At 43.7% G+C, this 15,754-nt stretch overlaps 1 long non-coding RNA gene across 5 annotated transcripts in view; it reads right to left on the minus strand.

Annotated features, from left to right (window-relative positions):
* LOC147915375 (uncharacterized) overlaps window positions 1-10,010 on the minus strand; it is a 56,115-nt gene extending 46,105 nt beyond the window's left edge. For all 5 annotated transcript variants that reach the window (XR_015553963.1, XR_015553961.1, XR_015553960.1 and 2 more), the window contains exon 1: window positions 8,171-10,010. This is a non-coding gene — a long non-coding RNA (uncharacterized LOC147915375). The remainder of the gene's footprint in view (window positions 1-8,170) is intronic.
* Window positions 10,011-15,754: the final 5,744 nt, after the last annotated feature.

The raw sequence follows: 15,754 nt of genomic DNA on the forward strand, positions 1-15,754 counted from the left end.
GCAGAGGGCGCACACTTAACCGCTACGCCACCGGGCCAGCCCCGTCTTCAAGTATTTTTAAAAAACTGAAGTATGACAGTGGATAAAGCACAATCACCATCCTGATTATTCCATTAGCTTATGAGTAAAAGTAATTCAGTTTTATTTAATAAACGTTTGTTGTTAATGCCGTCGAGTGGATTCCAACTCCTAGCAACCCTGTGTACAGCAGAGCAGAGCCCTGCCCAGCCTTTTGCACCATCCTCTCACCTTCCAGCACTACATCACACAATGCTCTGCTGCTATTCAGAGGGTTTTCCTGGCCAATATTTTTGGAAGTGCGTGGCCAGGTCCTTCTTCCTAGTCTGTCTTAGCCTGGAAGCTCTGCTGAAATCTGTCCACCATGGGTGACCCTGCTGATATTTGAAATACTGGTGGCATAGCCTTCAGTATCACAGCAACATGTGGCCACCACAGTATGACAACCAACAGACGGGTGCTGTGGTTCCCTGGCCAGAAACGATCCCAGACTCTGGGCCATGGCAGTGAGAACACCAAATCTTAACCACTAGACCACCAGGACTGGCTTTAATAAACATTAGTGGAGTGTCTGTTATCTGCCAGACACTGTGCTAGGTCTGGGGTCACAAAAATGAATGTGGGATGATCCCTAACCTAAAGGGACTTAGAGTCTGGGAGACTCCATTAATTTCAATATTTGGAGCAATTGCTATATCGGATAGATGCACAGAGAGCCATGCAGGTAGAGCAGTGGGGTTTAGAGCAACCTGGGGGTTTGGAGAAGGTTTCTAGGAGGAGTTGGTGCCTGAGTAAGAGTTAGTCAGGGAAAAACCTGCATGGGCAAAGCCACCAAGACATAAAATAATATGATGCTCACAGAGGGATTATAAGAACTCTGCTATTATGAGAGCAACAAAAGGGAGGAGTGAATAGGTGGGAAATGAGTCGGGAAAGGTAGACAGAACCTGAAGGACCTGTACACCACGTTTAGAACTTATTCTATATATAGTGAGGAGGAGCCGTGAAGGATACGAGGCAGGGGACAAAGAAGTAACAAGTTTCTTGATGTCCCTGGGCACCAGTTGCCTCACCCCTAAAATAAGTGTCTAGGAATAGCTTTTCCAGTCCTTTCATACTTAGAAGTCTGCAATCCTATAAACAGAAACATGCTCATAACCGATGTGCTTCATCAATTGATTTATTTTGAAGGAGATCAGAAGGGAGATTAGATGACACCCCAAAATACACCACTTTGGCATAAGGGTTGTTTTAAAAAAAAACTAAGCAATTAAGCAGTAGCAAATGCAGAAAGACCTCCTTACCTTCCCCCATCTGCCTAAAAGCAGGTTGTGAATTTCCCTTTGTGAAGGTGTTCCCCCTCCCCTGTCCCATATAAGGAGGAGGAAAACAACTATTATCACTAGAGACAGAAAGTCAGCACCGAGATGGGTTTGCACAAAGAAACCTTACTAATATCACCCTTATCTTCTATTAGTTTCTTCCACAGATTTACCTCCCCACAATTTACCATCCCCGGGAGCCCAAACCCTTTTCTTTTGTCTTGTCACTTCTATAAATGTATCACCTTTGGTTAAGATGGTATATAAGCCCCATATTCTAACCACCAGTGGAGTTACTCATCACTGAGTACTCCCACATAAACAAACTGTGTTTTTCTCCTCCTGTTAATCTGTCTTTTGTCAGTTTAATTTGCAGGCTCCAAGAACTGGACCTAAGAGAGTAGAGGAAAAAGTGTTTTTCCTATCCTATGGTTCCTACATTCAAGCCAGACCTCTTACAAGGAAAAAATGGATATCTTAATAATAAAAGTGAGTCTGTGATGGAGAGATAAGGGAAGAAGTCTATATGAAGATAGAGGCAAAGATTGGAATTATGCTACCACAAGCCAAGGAACACCTGAGACCACCAGAAGCTGGAAGAAACAAGGAAAGATTCTTCCCTAGAGCCTTCAGAGGAAGCATGACCCTGCTGTCACCTTAATTTCAGACATCTAGCCTCCAGAACTGTGAGAGAAGAAATTTCTCGTATTTTAAGCCACTCATTCTGTGGTACTTTATTACAGCAGCCCTAGGAAACTCATACAACCACTATGCTATCATTATCTTTCTGAGTGACGTCAAAGAAATCCAGGAGAGGTGGATTCCCGGGACTGCAGGAGAGTAGAGCCTGCCCCTTTAGAGGTGTGTTTCTGGATCATACTTGAAGCTTCTTCAAGGTACACAAGCCAATCCCCTGATTTAGAGAAGCCTCATCCCCACCCTTCTCCATACCATGGCTGTTACAAGTCACTGATTATGATGAGAATTATGTCACATTCATGTGCTCAACTCACCTTGAGAACATCATCCATGATGGAGAGACACAGGGCAGGCTGTGCTTCCCCTGGGGTGTGTAAGTGGGTGATAGCTGTGGTTGGGCAGGAGGGCGGATGGAGAGTACTTACGGCCGGCTCCTCCCGTAAAGAGTGACTCCACTGGACCCTCCCTGGGCTCTATGGCCAATTGTTTCCTGCCTAGAGAAGCTGCCTGCCTTCTCCCACCCTTGGCACCCTTTGATAAAGTCAAAAGGAGGTACCATTATGCTAGGGACTGGTTAGCATCCTGAATCAAGCAGCAACAAATAAATTAAGCAATAAAACTGAGACTTTTAAAACAATTGCTAAAAATAAAACAAAAGTGGAACTGTAACATAACAAGAATAAGAATCCAGGTTTAGAGTTTGATAAACTCTCTGCCCATGTGATTTTTTGTTTTTTTTGTGAGGAAGATCAGCCCTGAGCTAACATCCATGCTAATCCTCCTCTTTTTGCTGAGGAAGACTGGCTCTGATCTAACATCTATTGCCAGTCCTCCTCTTTTTTTTTTTTTCCCCCAAAGCCCCAGTAGATAGTTGTATGTCATAGTTGCACATCCTTCTAGTTGCTGTATGCGGGACTCTAGTTGCTCGCGGCCTCAGCATGGCCGGAGAAGCAGTCTGACAGTGCACGCCCGGATCCGAACCCAGGCCACCAGTAGCGTAGCGCGCGCACTTAGCCACTAAGCCACGGGGCGGCCCTCTGCCCATGTGATTTTAAGCAAGCTATTTAACCCCTCTATCTTTGCTTATCTGTAAAACATGGCTAAAATCCAGTTCACAGGATTGTTGAAGGATTAAATGAGATGATGTCTACAAGCACTGTACTAATCATGACTCACTTGGTTCAAATATTAGAAACCCAGTTAAAATTAAATTTTTTTTAATTTTATTTATATATTTTTTCCCCCAAAGCCCCAGTAGATAGCTGTATGTCATAGTTGCACATCCTTCTAGTTGCTGTATGCGGGACTCTAGTTGCCCGCGGCCTCAGCATGGCCGGAGAAGCGGTGCATTGGTGCGCACCCGGGATCCGAACCCGGGCCGCCAGCAGCGGAGGGCACGCACTTAACCGCTAAGCCACGGGGCCGGCCCTAAAATTAATTTTTTAAAAAAGTAATTTATTGGCTTAAAACAGGAAGTCCATGGATGTGAATGTCTTGAAAAGACACAGGTGCTTCCCTGTGAACAACAGTTCTTACTCTTTCTCTCCTTCTCTCACTTCATTTTTTGGCTATTCTTGACTCTGTTATTGGATTCATTCTCCTTCTACAATAGGCTTCTTCCATCTTAATAAAAATGTCCACTAATACTGCCAGCCATTCCACACCCCAGCCTACCAGTTCATGTCGAAAAAGGAAGCTCCCTTCTCCCAGAGTCCATATATCATTTCCAGGGAAGGATTCTGATTGGACCTGCTTGGGTCATGTGCCCACCCCCATAGCCAGAGTGACTGGCAGGCCTGAGTGTCCTGCGGGGGCCAGAGCAGTCATCTGTGGAGAGTTTTAAAGCATGTTGGTGGTTTTACATACAGGAAAATCATGCTCAGAAAAAAGTCAATGGGCATATACCAAACTACTTGATTTCTAGTGGAATTACGGTATGTCTGTTTGTTTACTTCTTTACACCTTTTTGTATGCTCCAAACATTCCACAAGGAACTGTATTAACTTGACAATGAGGGATTACAATTACAAGAACTAATTAGAAAAGAAAATACGTTGCTGATGAAACCAGGAAATGTACAGTCTTCGTCAAGGAGACTAGGATGTCTCAAACCACGTGAAATATGTGAGAATATACATGCCATTTCCAGGTTCTAATGTGGTTAATTGTGATATATCTGAGACAAAGTTGTCCCAACAGAATGTCCCTGGTAGAGAGGGAAGGGGGTTTTGCAGAGCTCCCACAGAAAAGGATGCCAGTAACATCTTTGTTGATCAAGTCAGCCTTGCTGCTCAAAGGAGAATCCCAATTCCAATGGACTGGATGTTATTGGATCTCCACAGAAAGATCCTGGAGGGAAGAAGAGGGCAGACGCTGTCCCCCTTTAGGGGGCCTGTGTGCTCCTTCTCCCCTTTGCTCTCATTCCCTGCTCTCCAAGCACTCTCCGGAACTGAGCCTTGGCCTCCTCCATGCACCTACTTATTCTGGAGATGCACAACCCTGGTTCTCTGGTCAGGATAAATTTCAGCTGAAATCCACAGACTGGTGTACGGGAGGAAAAATAATTTTCCCTCTACTCTTCTAGATTCTGTGGCTGAGACACTCCCCCCCACACCCGCCAATAAAAGACAGATTAACAAGAGAAAAACAAACAGAAGTTTAATAACACGTATACCTCCTGTATACGTGGGAGATACCCAGGAAAACTTCCCTGAAATGGTCCAAAATACCATCTCCAGCTAAAGACAAAAGAAAGGTGTTGGGGGGTGGGGAGGCCAGTTATGGGAGGTTACTAGGAAAGTACAGTAAGATTGTTACGCAGATTTAAGTCTGGCACCTCCTCCATTGATGAGAGCTTCTTGTAATTTAGAGTCACTTTTCTCTTCCTGGTAGAGAGGGAGATACCCTACAAATGGAGATTTCCCTTATAAATACAAATTTCCATTACAAAAGGGTAAATCGTACTATTTTTAGAGCTTCTCTCATGTCTGCTTTTTCTCAAAAATAATCAGCTCAAAATAATCCTTATGCCAAAGAGTCATATTTTGGGGTGGCATATGCTGCTACTCTTCACTGGTATTTTTATTTTTGTATATATTCAGGAAACTAAGAGGGGGCCAATGTGCCTGCAGGGTGGTACAAGAGGGGAGAGTAGAATGAGACGAGATAGGAGAGGTGAGCAGTGATTTGTCGGCACAAAGCAGATTATTCCATGTGAAAGGGAAAGTTAGTATAGGGTCCCTTTGCTTGCGTTCCCCCAAAAAGCAGAGCCTGAAATGAAAACTTTTGTACAGACAGTTTACTTGGAGTGACCTCGGGAGAGAGGCGAGATCAAGAGATTAAGACAGAAGGAGGGAAAACCAATTTGTAAGGTGGCCGCTTACAACAGAAGCAGCAGGGCTTCATCGTCGTCGTCCCCCCCACCCCCAGAAGCATAAAGCAAGCCTCCCAGAATTGTCCTGATGGACTAGAAGGAGGACTGTTCATCTTGGGCCTCAAGCTTCCTAGTGTCTGCAATTTTGGAGGAATCCCCAGGCAGGAAGCAAAGTACACCCCCAACCAGGTGTGCACAGCAGGTAGCCACTGTCCTATGAACTGATTTAAAGCCCACCTGGGGCTGCCCACCCAGCCACAGCTGAAATTACAGGTGACTGAGAGGAGAGGACGGGAGGCATCTGATACAGAGAGTTTTAGAGGAATAATGAGGTCCAATTTGTGTTTTTTAAAAAGAGGACTCTGGCTGCTACTTGGAGAGTAGATTTGAGGGCAGCAAGGGTGGAAATGGAGACCAATAAAGAAGTTATTGTAGTGGTCGTGGCGAGAAGGTGATGGTGTTCTCAAAAGCTGACTTCCCAACGCAGTCTGTTGACAAGACAAAGCTGGGTTTACTGCTTTCTACGGTAAAGCAAAACAGAATTCTGGCAGTGTCTTAGGAGGGAAAAGGCAAGGTTGAATTTTATTGAGAATTTGGAGTGTGGTTTAAGGAAGATCTTTCAGTGTGGCTGCTTGATTAGAATCAGGTAAGGAACATGATATAACAGTTTAGAATTGTTGGAGAATTCTAACCGAAGTTTAAGGCAAGGGGTTCAAAGAATTTGGAAACAAAATATCTGTTGATGATTTATATTGAAAATTCGATGGATATTTCAGGAAGTTCCTGTAAGGAACCATGAAGGTATTTGCCCGGGCAAGTATTTCCTGGAAAAGTAAAGTCATGCTAATGAAGACAATGGAGTAGTAAAGTCTTGTTAATGTGGACAGCTCTGGGAGTGGAAGGTTCTTGCAGCTTCTGAGTGCTGGCTCTATGCAGGGGTAGATGATTTCCCTTCTCTGTGTCTTGTTCTAAAGAGGTAGCCTTGAGGATGGAGAGAAGTGAATGGATTCTCAACATATTTAAGAGGCAGGAAATACAGGACTTCCTGTGGGCCCAGATTGTGAGACACAGAGAAGAATCACCACCACCTAGAAATCTCACTAAGATGCTGAAATGTAGGTGCCAAGTAAGTTTGGATATCATTAGTATGTAATTACTATTTAAAGCTGAGGGAGTGCATCACCTCACTTAGGGAGAGCTTCCTTCTCCTGGAGTTTATACGTTATTAGAAAGGTAAAACATAAAAGAGGGTCCAAGGACTAAGTGTTTCTAAGATTCAGAGGCCAGGTAGCATATCAATTCAGAAAGTATTTGATGGCCAATAACAGAAAACACTAGTTGCACGTCTTAAACAGACAGGGGTGTGCTCTTCTCACATATCATGAAGTCTGCAGCTGGGCAGCCCAAGGATGGTGGAGCTGATGAATCACACTTTTGGGGACCCACGTTCTTCTATCTTCCTCTTCTGCCATCTTTACATGCAGGTCTCTGTCTTTGAGCTTGTGGCTTCGTGGTCACAAGATGGTAATTACCCTTCTAAGTGCACAAACACAACTCAAGTCGAAAGCAGGAGGGGTGCAGGGCAAGTCAGCCCCTTTTTAGAAGAAGAGAAAGCTGTCCTAGCAGCCTTTGCTCAACTGACTTCTTCATGGGCCGGACCTCTGACACATATCTACCCCTAACTGCCAGTGAGTCCAGAAAAGGGAGTATTTTCAGCCAGGCACTTTGCTGCCCTGAAGAATGCTGGGGTTTTATTCCTGGGGAAGAAGGAAGGAATGGCTATCGTGTACTCAGCTGGTACTATGTGCCACCTGCAGGTGAAATGACCCCTGAAGGAGACTGAGGGTTGGCGAGAGGTCCACGGGAAACTAGCAGAGTGCGTGGTGTCCCAAAACCAAAGGAGGAGATTCTCTCAAGGAGGGAGGCATCAACTGGATCAAATATTCCTAAAAACCCTGAAAAGATGAGGACACAGTTGGGGGTGGGAAGCACAGTAGATTTGGCAACATGGAGGTCCTTGGGGACAATGACAAGAGGAGGTTCTGTGACAAGGTAGGCATGGAAGCCCAATGGAAATATGCTGAGGAGAGAATGGGATGTGAGGAAGAGGGGACTAATTTTATTGCAGAAGTTTGGCTTTGAAAGGGGTAGTCGGGGGAGGAGAAATAGGAGTAAAAGAGGAAGGATATTTTAGGATGGAAAATATTGTCGTTTATCTCACTAAATTGTTCTGAGGATACAACAGATATTAAATAGCTTTAATATCTATTTTAAAACATTAGGTTCAGGGCATCATAAACGCATTTCTTCCCAAAGCTATACAGCATAGTGCGTAGAACAGGCTTTGAAGTCAGATAGAGTTAAGTTTGAATCCTATTTCTGCCTCTAACTAGCTGTGTGATCTTAAGCCAGTTGCTTAACCTCTCTGAATCTCTGCTCATAAGTAAAATGGGACAATCATGCCCACCTCAAAAGCTGTGAAAGAACGGATACATGTAAAGTACCTATCATGGTGCCTGGCACATAGTAAATCATCAATAAGTAGTACTAACGTTCTTCTCGCAGGCTAGCATTTATATATCAAGGGTCTAAATGAAATTCCCATGAGACAGAGTATAATGCTTAACAACGTCTGTAATTTCCTTTGAGCCAAAGCACAGGAAGACAATCCAGCTCCATAGAGCCATACTACATAATACAACGACCCAAGTTACTCCTTCATGTTTCTGTATTTGTAACGCGGCAGAAAATCATGTACCTGCTTGTCTCTCTGAGGCTCCAAGTATAGCCGGAGGGTTGAGCAGCCACTGCGCATCTGCCTCCTCCTTGAAATTCAGGGTCAGCAGGAGGACAGATCCGCAAGAACACTCACAAGGGGAGATAATTCTCTGCAAGGCAGATGGAAGAACAAATATGAAGCAAGAAAATGTGTGTATGTGTGTGGATGACAAGGTATGTATCATGAGAACTCTCAGAGGAAGTGCCAGCTGACTTTATATTATTCTTACTTTACAGCAATTATGATTTTTCCCTTTATTCGGCTTAGCTCTTGGTCTGAAGTGAGATGTAGGGAAAGGGGTTGGTCATATCCAGATGGTGTTTGGAGAGCGAAATGAAGGATTCGAATTTCTCTCTCCTGCACACCACACTGAATGTTCTCCTGGCTCTGGAAGCTCTCATAGAATTACTGAGTGTTGATGAAGATGCCATCGGCTTCTGGGCCTTCAGCGATGGGAACAGTGTCCCTGTGCTGCCTTGCCCTCCGCTACACACTGGGCACAGCAGCTGAAAGAGCACAAACACTGGCATCAAATTGTCTAGATTTGAATCCTGGCTCCACCCCTTAATAGCCAGGTGACCTCGGGCAAGTTTCTTAACCTTTCTGAGCCTTAGTGTCTGCAGCAGTAAATGGAGGTAATAAAACCTACATCACAGTTTCCTTATGAAGACTGAATTAAATCAGGTATACAAGGGCCTGGTTCAGTGCTCATGGTTGGTGCTCAGACATTTCTTCCCTTCTGAGCCCTTGTCCCCAGTGTATGTCACCTGCTCCCCTTCCCGACACCTAGGTGCCCACATGTGGCCGTAGGGATGTGATGCTGCATTAGCATATCTTCTTGGGTTCTCTGGGAATCAGAAACTGGGAGTTTCACAGGGAACACCTGTGAAAGACAAGGGGCGGAAGCAGGATTGAGCAGGGAGAGCCTTCAGAGCAGGATGAAGATGTGACAAAGTCTCTGCCAACCTTAGGGAGCCCTGGAGCAAAGAAGGACCATTAGGGGAATCCTCCACGGGGCAGAAAGACCCCAGCCCTTGTAGCACCACTTTGCTCAGTCAGCGACAGGGGCCTGCCCTGGGAATCTGACCTCAAGCTGAGATGAGTCCTAGAGGAGACAGCTGGGGACTATCACAGGCTTTTCTTAAAGGCGCATCTCCGGTCTGTCATGCCTCTGAAAACCAAATTTGTTTTTAAAACACACTAGAATATTCTTTTTAAAAAACACTAGGAAAAAGAAGACATTGGAAGATTTCCTAGTGTTCCCAGTGCTGGATCAGCAGTAGCAGCTGATGAGAAGACAGAGGAGGAAGGAGAGGTGGAGAGAGTTGGAGGAGAAGGGATAAGAAGAAAAGCAAAGTAGGAGGAGCAGCTGTAACCAGCCTTTTGAAGGTGGGCCTGAGCCTGGGTAAGAGGAGAGATGAATCCTAAGAACTCACATCACTTTCTCTCCCAAGAGTGGGTGAACTACCACCAGGTACATCCTCATGATGGCTAGGCTGGGGATAGAAAAATCAGAGGGTCTCCTTTGCAAAGAAAGCTGTCCTACCGAGAAGGAAGGAACGAAGGTCGTGCCAAGACATGATTGGGAGAAAATCCACATACTTTTTACCCCCTAACCTTATTTAGCCCTCAGTAAGGAAACCATTTTATTACTAACAATAGCAGTACCGGCCCATGTTTACTGATTGGTAACTATGCCATGCATTATGCTGAGCACTGCATGTGCTCTATCTTAGTGTGTACAACAACCGCTGCTTAATAATTACTTTATTAGACTCATTTTACAGATGAGGAAACTGAAATTTTCTAGCTTTTTGGTGTCACTAAAGGTAAATAGTTTACCTAAAACTATGCGGCCAATGAATCACACAGTCTTCATTTGAACCCGAGTCCTCTGATTCCCAAAAGCCTGCCCTCTTACTCACATAGCATCTTACCCATGTGTCAGGTTGTCCTATTAGTAATAGGTACCCTTCCCACTGAGCTCCAGTGTGACACGTGACCTCTCCAGAGCCCACACTCAGCTGAAGTTCTGTTGCAATGAAAGGAACACAGACAGGCCTGAAAGCCAAAAGCCCTAGGTTCTAGCCTCAATTCTGCAGTCGAGTCCTAGTGTTCTTGAGCAGGTATCTGTGTATCTTATCAACCTTGTTTTTTATCCTTATCTTTGAATTGAGGAGATACGTGAAATGATCTCTAAAATTCCTTCCAGCTATGTAGTCCTTGGAGTTATTCATTTGCAAGGGTAAATAATCCTCAAATAATTCCAGCCTAAATCAGGACTAGGTATATTGCCCAAGGCACTTGGACATGTCTTGTTTTCTAAGGAGAAAAAAGGGCAAATAACATCACTACAGAATATTAAGTCAATGCTGACTGTTGATGGAGAGTCAGAAAGGGATGAGTGTTTTCTCATGATCATGAGTAAGACCTTTCCCATGCAAGAGGGCGATCTGGCTATCTGTTTGCTGGAGTCAGACCTCTTTCCCTTAGGAGAACACACTCATTCCCCGCTTTATAAAGGGAAAGGCCTCACACGCCCAAACCTGAAATCCTTCCAGTTGAGATGTACTTTGGGCCTATGGAGGCTTTTATTCTCTCTTTCATGAAGTGAATCATGATTAATAATAGCCAGAGGGTGAGGAATTACAGTCATGCCTTATTACTGAAGATGCGTCTTCCCCCCCGCGGATGATGACAACAATGACGAAGCATTTCATCAACTGGAAAAGAGCCTCATCCCCAAAATTCCACCCTCACATCCCCAGAGTAAGGGCTGTTATGAGGTGGTTGGAAGAGCTGACAAGTGTAGGCCAGTTAATCAACTGTGTCGGTCGGTCCACCTCCTGCTAAACACATGATTCAGCTTTTGGCCCCCAAAACCATCACTTTTTTTTTTTTTTTTTTGAGACAGAATCTGAAAGTTAGTATTGGTCTAGGGAAATGAATCAAATTTCCTTCCGAACGGATGAAAATCAGCAGAATGGATAAAATAACTAATTTTCAAGTAAGTTATTTCTCTTTCTGGACATTTACCCAACCAATCAATCAATAAAAGCCACTTATATAGAGAAGTGGATGCAGAAGAGAGGCTGAGTAGCTACTAGCTTTTCACTTTGGCTTAAGTTCTAGAACTGTCTTGATTACTTCTTAAGTAATAAACCAGTCTCAAATTTAAACACATGGAGGGAAATAGTCCACACTCATGGGGGCACAGGAAAATAAAATATATGAAAGAAAAAAAAGATTGAGTCAGCATTACTCACATATTATCCTTCCAGCCCCAGCTCATCCTTTTGGTTTGAAAACTAATGTTTTTGTCACCACAAGTGCAAATGAGGCTTATTCATTCAAGGGAGTCAGGTTTAACCCGACCTCTTTACTAACTGCAAGCAGTGGATTGTTAAATCTAATAAGCATATGCACATTTGTCCTAAGAACAAATAGCTTTGGGGTATGATGCAAGATGACCTGCAATGAAAATAAAATATGAAGTACTTAACATTTTACCATAAAGAGTTGTCTAATGTCAAATCGTGTGGGATTTGATGTCTTATAATTTGATCAGCTTCAATTATTTTCTGTCGTTGAATTTAGCATCCCCACCACCATCGCCCACCCCCTCTCAATGCGTCCTCTCATTGCCTTTAAATGACTCTGAACCCCTACACAGAGAAAAGGAAGTGTTTTAGGTTTAACAAACTGCCCCTTCCTCTCTTTAATTATAGTACATCCAAATGGTAAATGATTTTATTTGCATTTGAAGGAAAAATTCAAACAATTGGTGTTGGGAAGGGGAAATTCTTAAAATCTTTCCCTAAATATCCTGACAATATAAACCCAGAGGAAGGGGAAATATCTAAGATTAGCAAAGGCAATGATAAGCAAAAGAAAATAAAATTAAAAAAAAGAAAAGCCCCCCAAAATATCTTGTTCCATGATCAGCAGTACATTATCCAAAAGGTTGAATCTCTCAAATCTTTTTTGCTCCTTCTTCCCCCTTTACCTCTTCTGGTAGCTTCTCTCCTTTCTGCCCACAGGTAGAGCCTCGGGACTTCTTTCAGAAAACAGTGGTTATTATCTAAATTCTAAACTATTCCTTTCGTTCTAAACCCTCCCAAAGAGAAACAATTCACCTCCTTCCCTGCCCCACCCTCCAGCACTTTATTTTAGTCATGCTGTATTTTCAATTCTCCCTAGAACTGTTTCCAAGGCTGAAATGGAGTGTTCTCTGGAATGTTTCCACTGTTGGTGGGTGTCACCTCTGTACTTCTTCCCTTTCCTCCACCCTTCAGGTGAAAGGGAAGGGCATCAATCTTCAGAAACATTACACAAAGTACTTTGGGTACTCAGGGACACAAACTGACAATAGAGGTAGTTTGCCTCACCTCTCTGTCCAACTACCTCCAAACCGATGCCAGAGGAGCACCTTGATTTGAACCAAAGGCTATCCATTTAACAAAGAGCTCAGCTCTGGAGGCTGGATTAGAGTCTTGGATCCTTTATTTTCCTTATTTATTGATTAACTAATTTTATAAAAATCAGCCTAGGCCCCTATAATGTGCCAGGCACTTATTCTAGGCCCCGTGTTTAGTCCGCACGACAGACAAGGATTCTACACTTGTGGAACTTACATTCCGGTGAAGGAGACCAACAGTGATCAAATAAATAAGACATGGCTGCTATGAAGAAAATCAACAGAGTAATGTGTGAGAATTGGGATAGAGGTCAGAGAAGGTCTTGCCAAGAAAGTGATATTTGAGCTAAGACTTGTAGGAAGGTCTCAGAGGTAGGAAAATCACAAGAGCCATTCCCAAGAATGACAAGTGCAAATGCAGGAATTTGGCCCAAGGAGATTCAGGTGCCTGGAGCTTATCAGCAGGAGAGACATAGAAGGAGATAAAGTTGTGGTTGCAATGTGTTAAGGAATAAAAATGCTACTGAGTAAATTTTAAAGATCTTATTGTCTTTATTCAGCAATTCATGACACAGGCAGCATCGAATCTAGTAGATAGAAAGGAGCTCCAAAGAGTGGTACAATTCGAGAGGGTTTTATAGATCAAAGTGAGCAGGAATGAGGAATTAAACTAGGTATTCGCATAGTGGTTGAAGCAGGGTTACTTTCCTTGTATGGAGCAAAGGGAAGTCTTGGAGGCAGGTTAAGTAACTTGTGCTGAGTGGTTGACCTAAGCCTTCCTTTTCTGGGAGAGCTGAGCATAGAAGTTTAGTTAAGTTTTGGTTTGCTGATGTGGGGCTTAGCGTGAGTGACTCCATCTTGGGCCCAATCTGGTTACTTTAACAACGTTATGGGAAGTCATGGGAAAATTTTACTCAGAGGAATAACATCAGCTGACTTACATTTCTTTTTTTATTGAGGTAACATTGGTTTATAACTTTCTATAAATTTCAGGTATGTATCATTATATTTTGATTTCTGTGTAGACTACATCATGTTCATCACCCAAAGACTAATTACCATCCATCACCATACAAATGGGCTCAGTCACCCCTTTCGCTGTCCTCCCTCCTCTCTTCCCCTCTCGTAACCACCGATCTAATCTCTGTATCTATGTGTTTGTTTGTTGTTGTTGTTTCTATCTTCTATTTATGATCGAGATCCTTTGGCTTTCTCCTTCTAAATTATTTCACTTAGCATATTACTCTCAAGGTCCATCCATGTTGTCGCAAATGGCAGAATTTCATCTCTTTTAATGGCTGAGTAGTATTCCATTGTGTGTATATACCACATGTTCTCTATCCATTCGTCCCTTGATGGGCACTTAGGTTGTTTCCAAGTCTTGGCTATTGTGAATAATACCACAATGAACATAGGGGTGCATATAACTTTATGCATTCATGTTTTCATGTTCTTTGGATACATACCCAGCAGTGGAATAGCTGGATCATGACTTACATTTTTAATTTTATTTATTTATTTTTTCCCCCAAAGCCCCAGTAGATAGTTGTATGTCATAGTTGCACATCCTCCTAGTTGCTGTATGTGGGACTCGGCCTCAGCATGGCTGGAGAAGCGGTGTGTCGGTGTGCGTCCGGGATCTGAACCCAGGCTGCCAGCAGCAGAGTGCACGCACATAACCGCTAAGCCACGGGGCCGGCCCCATAACTTACATTTTTAGAAGACCCCTTTGACCATCAGTTGAAGAATAGATAAAGGGGGGAGTGCCAGTAGGGAAACCAGTAATTCAGGTAAAAGGTGATGGTAGCTTAAACTAGGATAATAGCAACAGGCATTGAAAGTGGACAGATTCTGATCCAGGGTGTATTTTGGTAGTGGAGACCACAGGACCTGATGATGGATTGGCTGTTGGGGGACTAAGAAAAGAGGAATCAATTGTAATGTCTTGAATAACTGGGTGGAAGGTGGTGACATTTACCAAGGTGGAGGTTAGGGGATGAAAAGTTTTTTGTTTTTTGTTTTTTGTGTTTTTTGTGAGGAAGATTGGCCCCTGAGCTAACATCTGTTGCCAATTCTCCTCTTTTTGTTGAGGAAGATTAGCCCTGAGCTAACATCTGTGCCCATCTTCCTCTATTTTTTATGTAGGAGGCAGCCACAGCATGGCTTAATGAGCAGTGTGTAGGTCAATGCCTGGGATCCAAAACTGTGAACTCCGGGCCACTGAAGCAGAGTGCATGAATTTAACCACTATGCCACCAGGCTGGCCCCATGGGGATGAAAATGTTTTGAAGGGAAAACATCTCTGTGCTTCATTTTCCTCATTTGTAAAATGGGGACAATGGTACCTAACTCATACAGTTATGATGAGGATTAAAGTAAAAAGCCAGGCACACACTATGTGTTCAATTAATGTGAGTTATTGTTGCTATATTCCAAGCATTGTGCTGAGAGCTGGTCTTCAAAGGTGAATACCTGCTCTAAAGAAGCTTAGAGTTGGGGCTGGCCCAGTGGCATAGTGGTTAAGTTTGCATGCTCTGCTTCGGCAGCCCAGGGTTCATGGGTTCGGATCCTGGGTGTGGACATATGCACCATTCATCAAGCCGTGCTGTGGTGGCGTCCCACATACAAAATAGAGGAAGATGGGCACAGACGTTAGCTCAGGGCCAATCTTCCCTCACCAAAGGAAAAAAAAGGCAGCAGCAGCTTAGAGTTAAATAGAAGATGGCAAGTTGTTGGGGTATGGAGCAGGGAGGACAATCAAATTATTGGGGTGGTTCATGTGCAGAGGCATAGAAAAAAATTTTGAATATATAAGATGAGTCCAAATAACAGAGGGACTCCAAGACCAAGCTGAACATTTTCTGCATTCACAGAAGAGAGTGGGAGCTGTCGACGCAAATAATCCGTAATCAATCTATAAATCAAAATTGGAGTGAGTTTATTATGAGCCATGTCTGAGGACTATAGCCCAGGGCCTTCTTTCCCCAAGGAAGGAAGGGCACCAAAGAAGTGGGGTGTACAGAGTGGTCATATACCGTCTTGGAACAAAGGGCATACATCACGTATGATAGGAATGTCCCTTTTACTACTGTCACGAGATGCTTAGCTGGCACAGCAGGTCAGTGGGCAGCAGGTCAGTGGTCACA

This window comes from Ceratotherium simum, chromosome 13 (genome assembly GCF_057802395.1).
Source record: "Ceratotherium simum simum isolate JZ-2026a chromosome 13, ASM5780239v1, whole genome shotgun sequence".
Lineage (NCBI taxonomy): Eukaryota > Metazoa > Chordata > Mammalia > Perissodactyla > Rhinocerotidae > Ceratotherium > Ceratotherium simum.